The sequence below is a fragment of the Girardinichthys multiradiatus genome, chromosome 22 (genome assembly GCF_021462225.1).
Source record: "Girardinichthys multiradiatus isolate DD_20200921_A chromosome 22, DD_fGirMul_XY1, whole genome shotgun sequence".
Taxonomy (NCBI): Eukaryota; Metazoa; Chordata; class Actinopteri; order Cyprinodontiformes; family Goodeidae; genus Girardinichthys; species Girardinichthys multiradiatus.
The window spans coordinates 34,923,479-34,931,577 of NC_061814.1; the positions used below are offsets into that span (position 1 = coordinate 34,923,479).

The following is an 8,099-nucleotide window of genomic DNA, read 5'->3' on the forward strand; positions in this document are numbered from 1 at the left end:
CGGAAATTATAAACAGCTTCTTTGACGAACAGGTTTGATAATAATTTGTTTCTTGGTGCATTTCTGGAGGATGTCCCATTAAGAAAAGCAACAGGCTGGGCAGAGATTCTACAGTGAAAAAAAGGCAACTGGACATCATGCTGCTGGTCTCGATAACATGATTAATTTTAGCCCACACATCCGAAACGTGTTTTGTGTCGAAGTGCTCCAGGATGCCTCCTAAGAATTAATCAATCTTGCAGCAAGACCAGCAGAAATTGCTGCTGCAGTCATCACAGTTCCCTGTTTTTATCTCCTTTTAATCAATACTTACTAAAATATATACTATATCATATGCAATATTTAAATGACAATAATGACGATAATACAATAACATGGATGTGTTATTTCTTGATGTCTTGATTAGTCTGTCACAATAATCCAGCTTGCAGTCACCACAACTGTGAATCAGTAGCTGTTAATTGGATGTGAGTTCTTATCATTTAGTTTTATCATTTATTTGTGTGCATGTGCTAGCATCATCAATATGTCAATTAAGGTGTGTGTATGATGACTCATGGCATCAAGAATGGACCTGACTCCATCAACCCCTGAAGAAAAATAATTTCAGCTCAGACAAACGATCCAAGCATGACACAAAACGGGGAGGTAGAAAAAAATAACGAAGGGCAAAAGCCCAAGGAAAATCAAGGACAGACACTGGTACAGGAAACAGACTTGAATGCAGAAGGGAACAAAGAAAACCTGGCATCACACAGAGCAGGAGGTAAAGGTAATTGGGGAACTAATTGTGAAAGGGAATGCAGGTGGGTAGTCAAACCAAGTAGGTTCAAACACAGGGACACCAGATGGGAATGGGTGGTTGAAAAAAGACTCAGAAATGGCTCAAGGAGAACAATAAAGGATGGATGACAGAAAGGAGAGATTCGAAAAAGTCAAAAGCAAAAAACAAACTTTTTCACAAAAATTTTTGTTATTTTCTTTTAGCACTTTGCATTGTGATGTGACTTAGTCTATTATTTGTGTGACCATTAAGTCTCATTGGGCATACTTGTAATTCACAAATTATGTCTCTAGCATGTGACTGTTGTGTGACAGTTTCCAAGCAGCCAGATCACACATAAAACATTATCTAACATTATCTTTAGACACTATGCAGACATTGAAAAAATAACCCACCGTAACTTGTTTCAAGAAAACTGAGTGTGTCTTCTATCTGTGCAGACAGACCAGTTACATTCTGAGTGAGATTAACTTGCTACTTAGCTACTGCAGGTTGTGCCAGTTTGGTTCTCTGGGCTAAGTGCAGCACTTTAAAACTTTACCAACACAGAAATGCATCATGAAGCCATACATGCTGCTTGTAAAATGGGGTTGGTGTGAAATTCACAATCCAGTTCCATTAAATTATCTGCTTTAGGTAATGTTAGTTTTCTGAATTCAAAGAACAAAATAGCATGAATCACTGTCAAGGAGACACATTAAGAAACTGTCTGGACAGTGCTGTATAAATTTAAACCCAACTCCCACACACATATATTTGTGTGTGGGTGTACATACTGAATGTGTTTAAAAACAAGTGTTTCCCAAGCAGTCTTCTGCCATTCACCATTTTCTTGGCGGTGTCACTTGACTTAATACAGCTGTAATTATGGTGGTGATCAAGTAAACAACATTATACTAATGTGCAATACAGTTATAATATAAGCATTAGAAGATATAACCGCCGTGCAAATTATGGCTATAACACAATCTGTCTGAGTGGCCTGTACTGCTCGCTGTTACATTTCTAACGACATGTTTCATTAATAGATCATCACTGGAATTACTGCATTACATTAGCTCACCACATTAGTCCTATCTTTGATTAAACGAATAATAATTTTGCTAAATTGTGCCGGCTTATGAAGAAACCTAATGGTCAGTTTCTTCTCAAATATAATTAGATAAGTCTTGATTTCCATAGGGAGAATAATGTAGAGGAGAATAGAGAAAAGGGCTTTGATAGTTAATGATTAAAGCCATTCTTTTTCTAATGATCTAAGACTTGACTAACAGACTGTGTGAAGTGTCCTGGTAGTTCTTTACAAAGCCAGACCTTTAAGTCTACAATATAATTAAATGCAAGCAAATTGTCTCTTCACTTCTTTAAACTGGGTCTGGATCTGTAACTGTTTAAATTCATGGGAAGTGGCATCCATATTTCAACTGAATACCCAGGATTATTCTTACTTCAGATTTAGCCTTTATCTGTCTAGCTCTTATTATAATGCAAATGACTACTTGAAGCATCAACAGGACTATTTAAGTGGGAAACCTCTGTTCAGCACATTTGTCTGAACAGCCATTCTAAAAGAAACACACCACAGCAAAAATATAAATTTGAGCAGCGGCACCATCCAATTTCTGTCAGTTTTTATTTTGAAACCCCAGCAGCCTTACTCTATTGAGCTTTACTCTTCAAAACTAATTTTGCAAATATGATCCAGAGCTTAATGTCAGTCTAAAGAAATGTGCTAATATGGGAAGTGCTGGTAGACAAGAAGAGACCAAAAGTACATATTTTTGAACATAAAAAGAACATATTTTTGTGTTAAGGTAGAATGTTTTTAAATGTAAATGTTGAACACATGTAATTTATTTTGCTTGAGATACATGATATAAATACAAATATGAGAAAAGTCACCTGACTTTCTGTGACACGTCAACTAACTTTCACCAATGAATTAGTAATGCTTTAGACCTAAATGCTGCAGGTATACACTCCCAAATTTTTACAAATTGTTTCCCAGCACATCAAGTCCAATATCAATAACGAGGTCAGACACTATTGTTAGGAGAATCAGTGACTAATATGTTTCTCTCTTTTAACAGAGGGGGAAACATATAGGGCCTGATCTTCAAAGATCCCAAAGAGCGGGTGCTAATTTGCATGTACTATAAATAAATTGCACGTGCAAAAAGTGGGCGTGTTTGCATGTGATTTTCAAAGATTGCACGTGCAATGGATAACAGGTGTAAAAGAGGTACAGACCGCCCTATTTAAATGAGGAAACTGCATGTGCTACTGGCTGGAAGGAGAGGAGAAGTAAACAGATCTTCTACTGTGTTGCTAGAAATATGCAGGGATTGTTACGCTGCATCAATATAAATGATCCAGTTGCTGATTTTTTCCTTTTGTTCTGTTCTTCCCTTCCTTTTCTGGACTGTTACAGTTAGTTAACTTTTGTTGTGCTACTCACAGCAGGTTCGTCATCTGCCCTGACAAGATTATTTCTCTTATCTTGCACGATGTAACTCGCAATAAATTGGCCAATCAATATTGACATTATAAATGACAAATATTTCTGTTAACTAATTTGTCTCCCTTGATCTTTTAATTGTTTTGGAGACTCACCGGGTTCTGTTGTTTTTTTGAGAGTAAATGTTTGAATAGTTCGGAGTTTATCATAAACAGCAACAATATTTAAGCCTAAACGTAATATTAACAACATAAAAATAAATTGTTGTAGGTGTTGGCAGTCTTGTTGTTATAGCTTTGCTAATTTTAAAACATAGCGTCACATAACTGTCCTGCAAAAAAGTTAATTCGAACAGTACGTAAAAATAAATTATTTTCCAATAATTTTACTAAATTCGTTTTGTATGTTTTGCCAATATTTTAACAATATACAATGTGTTTGATTGTTTAAATAGTTTTTTGGTGACACAAAATAATTTTTAACTGCATAAACAAAACCCTTATGTTCACATTTAAACAATGTAATGAAAATGATCAAACTCCGATTGCCCTGCAATGACATAACGTTACCGTCAATAATGCAATGTGTTTTGTTTAGTGACAAGGTTAAACATACACTGTCTTTGTCACCATATGGAAAAGCTGCCTTAAATGGTGATTTTTCACCTGCTAAGAAGTGATTTTAGCATCCAGTTTGCAAATGAAGGATTTAACCTGCCTTATAATGTCTTTAGTTCTTTCCTATTAATTATTATTATCAACATCAAAGCACAGTGGGTCTTTTGCATGATGTGCAATTACAGGCTGTGTGCGCTTGATCAGTTATGTGCGCATTTGGGCATGATCAGGTTTGTGGGCGTTCAGCAAATGATCTGACAGTGATGTTACGCTGGAATGATGTTGAATGAAGTGTTGCAGGGAGTTTTACCATCGGAGAAATATCCTGGCTTTTGTTTGTGATTGGCTACAAATCAGAGCTTAGATAATCCTACATAGAATCCTCTATTCTCATAAATTTTTTATTTTTAACAACCCAAATCTGTTGGCAAATGTACAGAAGATTCTCTCTCGCTGTCATCTGTCATTCTATCTATGCCTCCTTCTGGCCAAAGTGACAGCAGAGATTTTTACGTCCCAGTTAGCACCTTCATTTCAAACATGCTAAACCCACATACAAAAACTGCACCCGCAAACCATTTCCAGCTTTGAAAATTGCATTGCAGGTGGTAAGGGATGACATTTGCATATCCTCCTCCCATGAATTTGCACATTTGGATCATTATCATTCACGAAGGCAGACACCCTAAAACGTTTGCGCCAGCAGTTTCGCTGATTTTGAACACGCAATGGGATTACCACCTCATTTGTAGATCAGCTTTAATCAGACTATTTGAAGATGTCATGTTGCCTGAAAAAGGAGATGACCTTGAAATTGATTTTTTGCAACCCCAAACAGAACACCATCTTTTTTCCACTCCAATAAGATTAACGTTGTGCAGTGGACAGGAGGGTTCTTCTTGTTAAAGGGGAGTTTTCCTTTTCACCGTCGCTACATGCTCATAAAGGAGGAGTGAATGCTGCAAGTCAGTGACTCGATGCAAAATTTTGTTAAACAGAAAAGTGTTTAACCAATTTGAATAATAAACTGAACTTGATCTCATTGTTGGGTTATTAGGATCGAAGTGGAATTTATTTAATTGACTTTGAATGTGTTTGTGTAATGGGATTAAATTGACTTTTTTAGTGTCTCGTTACAATATTTGTTGTGAATTGGAGCTATATAAATAAATTGAATTAAATTGTATTATATCAGTATATATTCTCCAAGTCACTGACGAGATGGTGGGGGAAGCAGGACGCAGCCGTCAGTGATGACAGACATAGAGGTCTAGAGCAGTGAGTCCTAACCCTGGTCTCTTCTCCAGCACAACTGATTCAAGTGATTACCTCCTTGGCATGCAATCAAGTGCTGCTGAAGTGTGTTAATCACCCACTGATTAAAGCCAGGTGTGCAGCAGCAGGGAAACACCTGAAACATGCAGGACAGGGGACTCTGAGGGCCAGGGTTGGGGACCGCTGGTGTAGAGGTAGAGAAGTACTTTTTATTTCCTAACAAGTATTGTTGTTACGCAGTCTGTCTCTGAAACCACCCATGAAAAAGACCACACACTGTGATACTCGTTTATCAGATCACCTGCCAGTGGTATTTTCTACTACTATATCAGGCATCATAAAAAACAGAGCAGTTACACTAAGCAGAAGCTCTTTATAATGCCTACAGGTAGGCCGGTAAAAAAAGTATATACAGATATGTTTTACTGATAACAGGGGAAAAGAAAGTGCAGCCCATTTGCAGGCACCACACAGTTATCATTTCTTAAACAAAGATGGAAAAAATAGGAAAGAAGCATATCAAAAGTAACAACACTCCATGATTCAACAGCCTGTAGAGCCTCGGTAACAGTTTACTGGTACTGCTTTCTGCAAATCCAATTAAACAGCAAAACATTCTTCTTTTACAGTGGTGATCACACAGATGATGATCAGATAAGGTCCTAGGAAGGAGAACTGGAAGACTAAGTTCTTCACACAAAAATTTCATTTTGTCTTTGTGTTTACTCACAATGTGAGTTTCTTTTTTTTTGTTATTTGCAGACAGGCAAGGCAGGAGGGAGAGTTGGTGTGAAGAGTTCAGAGAAGTAGCTGAAAAAGATGGCTCTGCTCATCCTTCTCACTCTGGTGAAAAAGTCTCAGCTGCAGTCAAGATCTGCAGCAGGATAGTTTCTTTGCCTCCCACTGGGTCAATTTCTGGCAAGTTTCTTTTGTCAATTATGTTGCTATTTGAGGAGGACCCAAATGCAGACGGCCAAGGCAGGAGCCTGATTTGTGTGAGACTAGAGAGTTTCATTTTGAAAAACAAAACGTATTCAAAGTTCAGAGCAGAAACACAGTCCACAACAGCAGCAGTGAAGAGGAGAACCAGGAGAACACAGGGTGTCTTCACAACAGCAGCATTCAAAAAGAAACTGAACCAGGGAGGAATATGTGTACATTGAGGGAGGTACGGTGATTACTGGGATGGAACGAGATTAGACAAATGTAAGGATAGAAACACATATGGCAAAAACATTTAATCAAAAATGACCCAACTCTAATTCCAATTTGAACTATAAATTTCTGAAATAAGAGGTTCACCAAGACAGGCATTCAAATTCGTTAATCCACAATGTTAATTCCGGATAGTGTCGGGGTACGACATTTTGGACTCTGTGTTGGTTTTGTGTTTGTTTATTCCTTCAGTTATTTTGGTGTTAGTTTTGTTCTCTCTCCTGCCTCCTACTGTTTGCAATTCTCTCTCCCCTCGCTCATAGTTCCTTTAGTTGTTGTTGGTTTCTTATTTATCACTTAGAATGGTTTTCTCTTTATTATGATTATTATTATAGTTCTCTAGTTTTAGTCTCTATTCTTCCAGTCCCTCCTGACTGGTTAGTTTTACTTATTGTTTACCTTTTGGTTTGTATGTATTCTAGTCCTCACGTTCTCTGCTTCCTTTCCAATTATTTCAGTCAGTGTTGGTTTAGGTTTGTTTACGTTTGTGGTCAGGGTTTCTTTATGGGTTCTTTTGTTAATTTTTAGGTTGCCAATTTCTTAGATCTTAGGTTGTTGTGTTTCTTCTGTTCCCTCCAGTTTCTCAGTTTCCTTTAGTTCATGGTTATTCCTGATTCTTATGCTTCATTTGGTTATTTATCTTTGTTTATAGTTTTGCTTAAGTATTGTTAATTTGTCACTTCTCCCATACTTTAGTCTTTGTATTAGTTTCACCTGTTCTTTCAGCCTCTCTGCTTCCATGTCACACCTGTTCCTAGTTCTTTTGATTATCTGCCCTTTGATACCCTCTGTATATTAGTTGGTCTAGTTTCATTGTTCTTCGCTGGTTCCTCCCGTTCACAACCTCAGGTTAAGTTCTGTTTGTGCTACGCTCCTGCTATGTGAACTCATGTAAGTTTTCTGGACTCGACTCATGTAAAGTTCCTGCAGTGATTTTGGAAAACCTTGGAATAAAGATAAAGCCTTCCTTTATCATGCTACTGCCCAGCTCTTGTCTACCCGTTGGTCCACTTAAACCCCAGAGCGTGACAGATAGGGAGAATGTATTTATGAAGTGGTGCAGCTGCAAACCCAACACACATCAACACAAAATGTAACATCATTCGTCCCATAAAACAAAAATGTTTGAGATGGCTAAAATGTTCATTGTGGAGAGGAAGGATTTATTTATGGGTATTTGGTTTAAAGATCATTACCTTAAAACATCTTGCCATAAAAGAGGCACCGAGCTATAAGCATGTTGCTTTGTCTACATAACATAAGATCATCAGCACAGAAAAAAAGACAGAGAATGAGAGACCATGTTTCTGTGCATGTTACAGAGACACGGAGAGAGAATTTAAAAGCACATATACGTCTATAAATCATACGTATAGGGGACATCACTTTTGTCACTGCAAGCGAACTGCACGAGGGCTTTCTTCCATGTAAACTGAGACTAACATTCTCAGGTGCATCAGAGTTCGGATGACTGCTCTCCATTCCCTTTTTATGAAGACTACATTTTCTAGCATAGCAGAACCAGAAAGCAGGGCTTTATAAATGTTCTCCAGCTAATAAATTAATGAAGCTAGTTAATGAGGCCTCACTGTCTTGTAATCATAGTGAAGTCCTTGGAATGCATGTTGTAATTCACAGTAAATCTGCCACAACATGAAATCAGACCAGCTAAATAACCAATGCACCTGCTTTGATATGGGATCTGTTCTGCCTCCAACCTTTCCTTTCAGTCTGCATTTCACCACCAGAC

The 8,099-nt window shown here is 37.6% G+C and overlaps 1 long non-coding RNA gene across 1 annotated transcript; it reads left to right on the forward strand.

The window, feature by feature from the left end:
• Positions 1 to 5,262: 5,262 nt before the first annotated feature.
• LOC124859407 lies at positions 5,263 to 7,321 on the forward strand. The gene is made up of 3 exons (XR_007036083.1): positions 5,263 to 5,328; positions 5,764 to 5,793; positions 5,897 to 7,321. It is a non-coding gene; the product is annotated as an uncharacterized LOC124859407 (long non-coding RNA).
• The last annotated feature ends 778 nt before the right edge of the window (positions 7,322 to 8,099 follow it).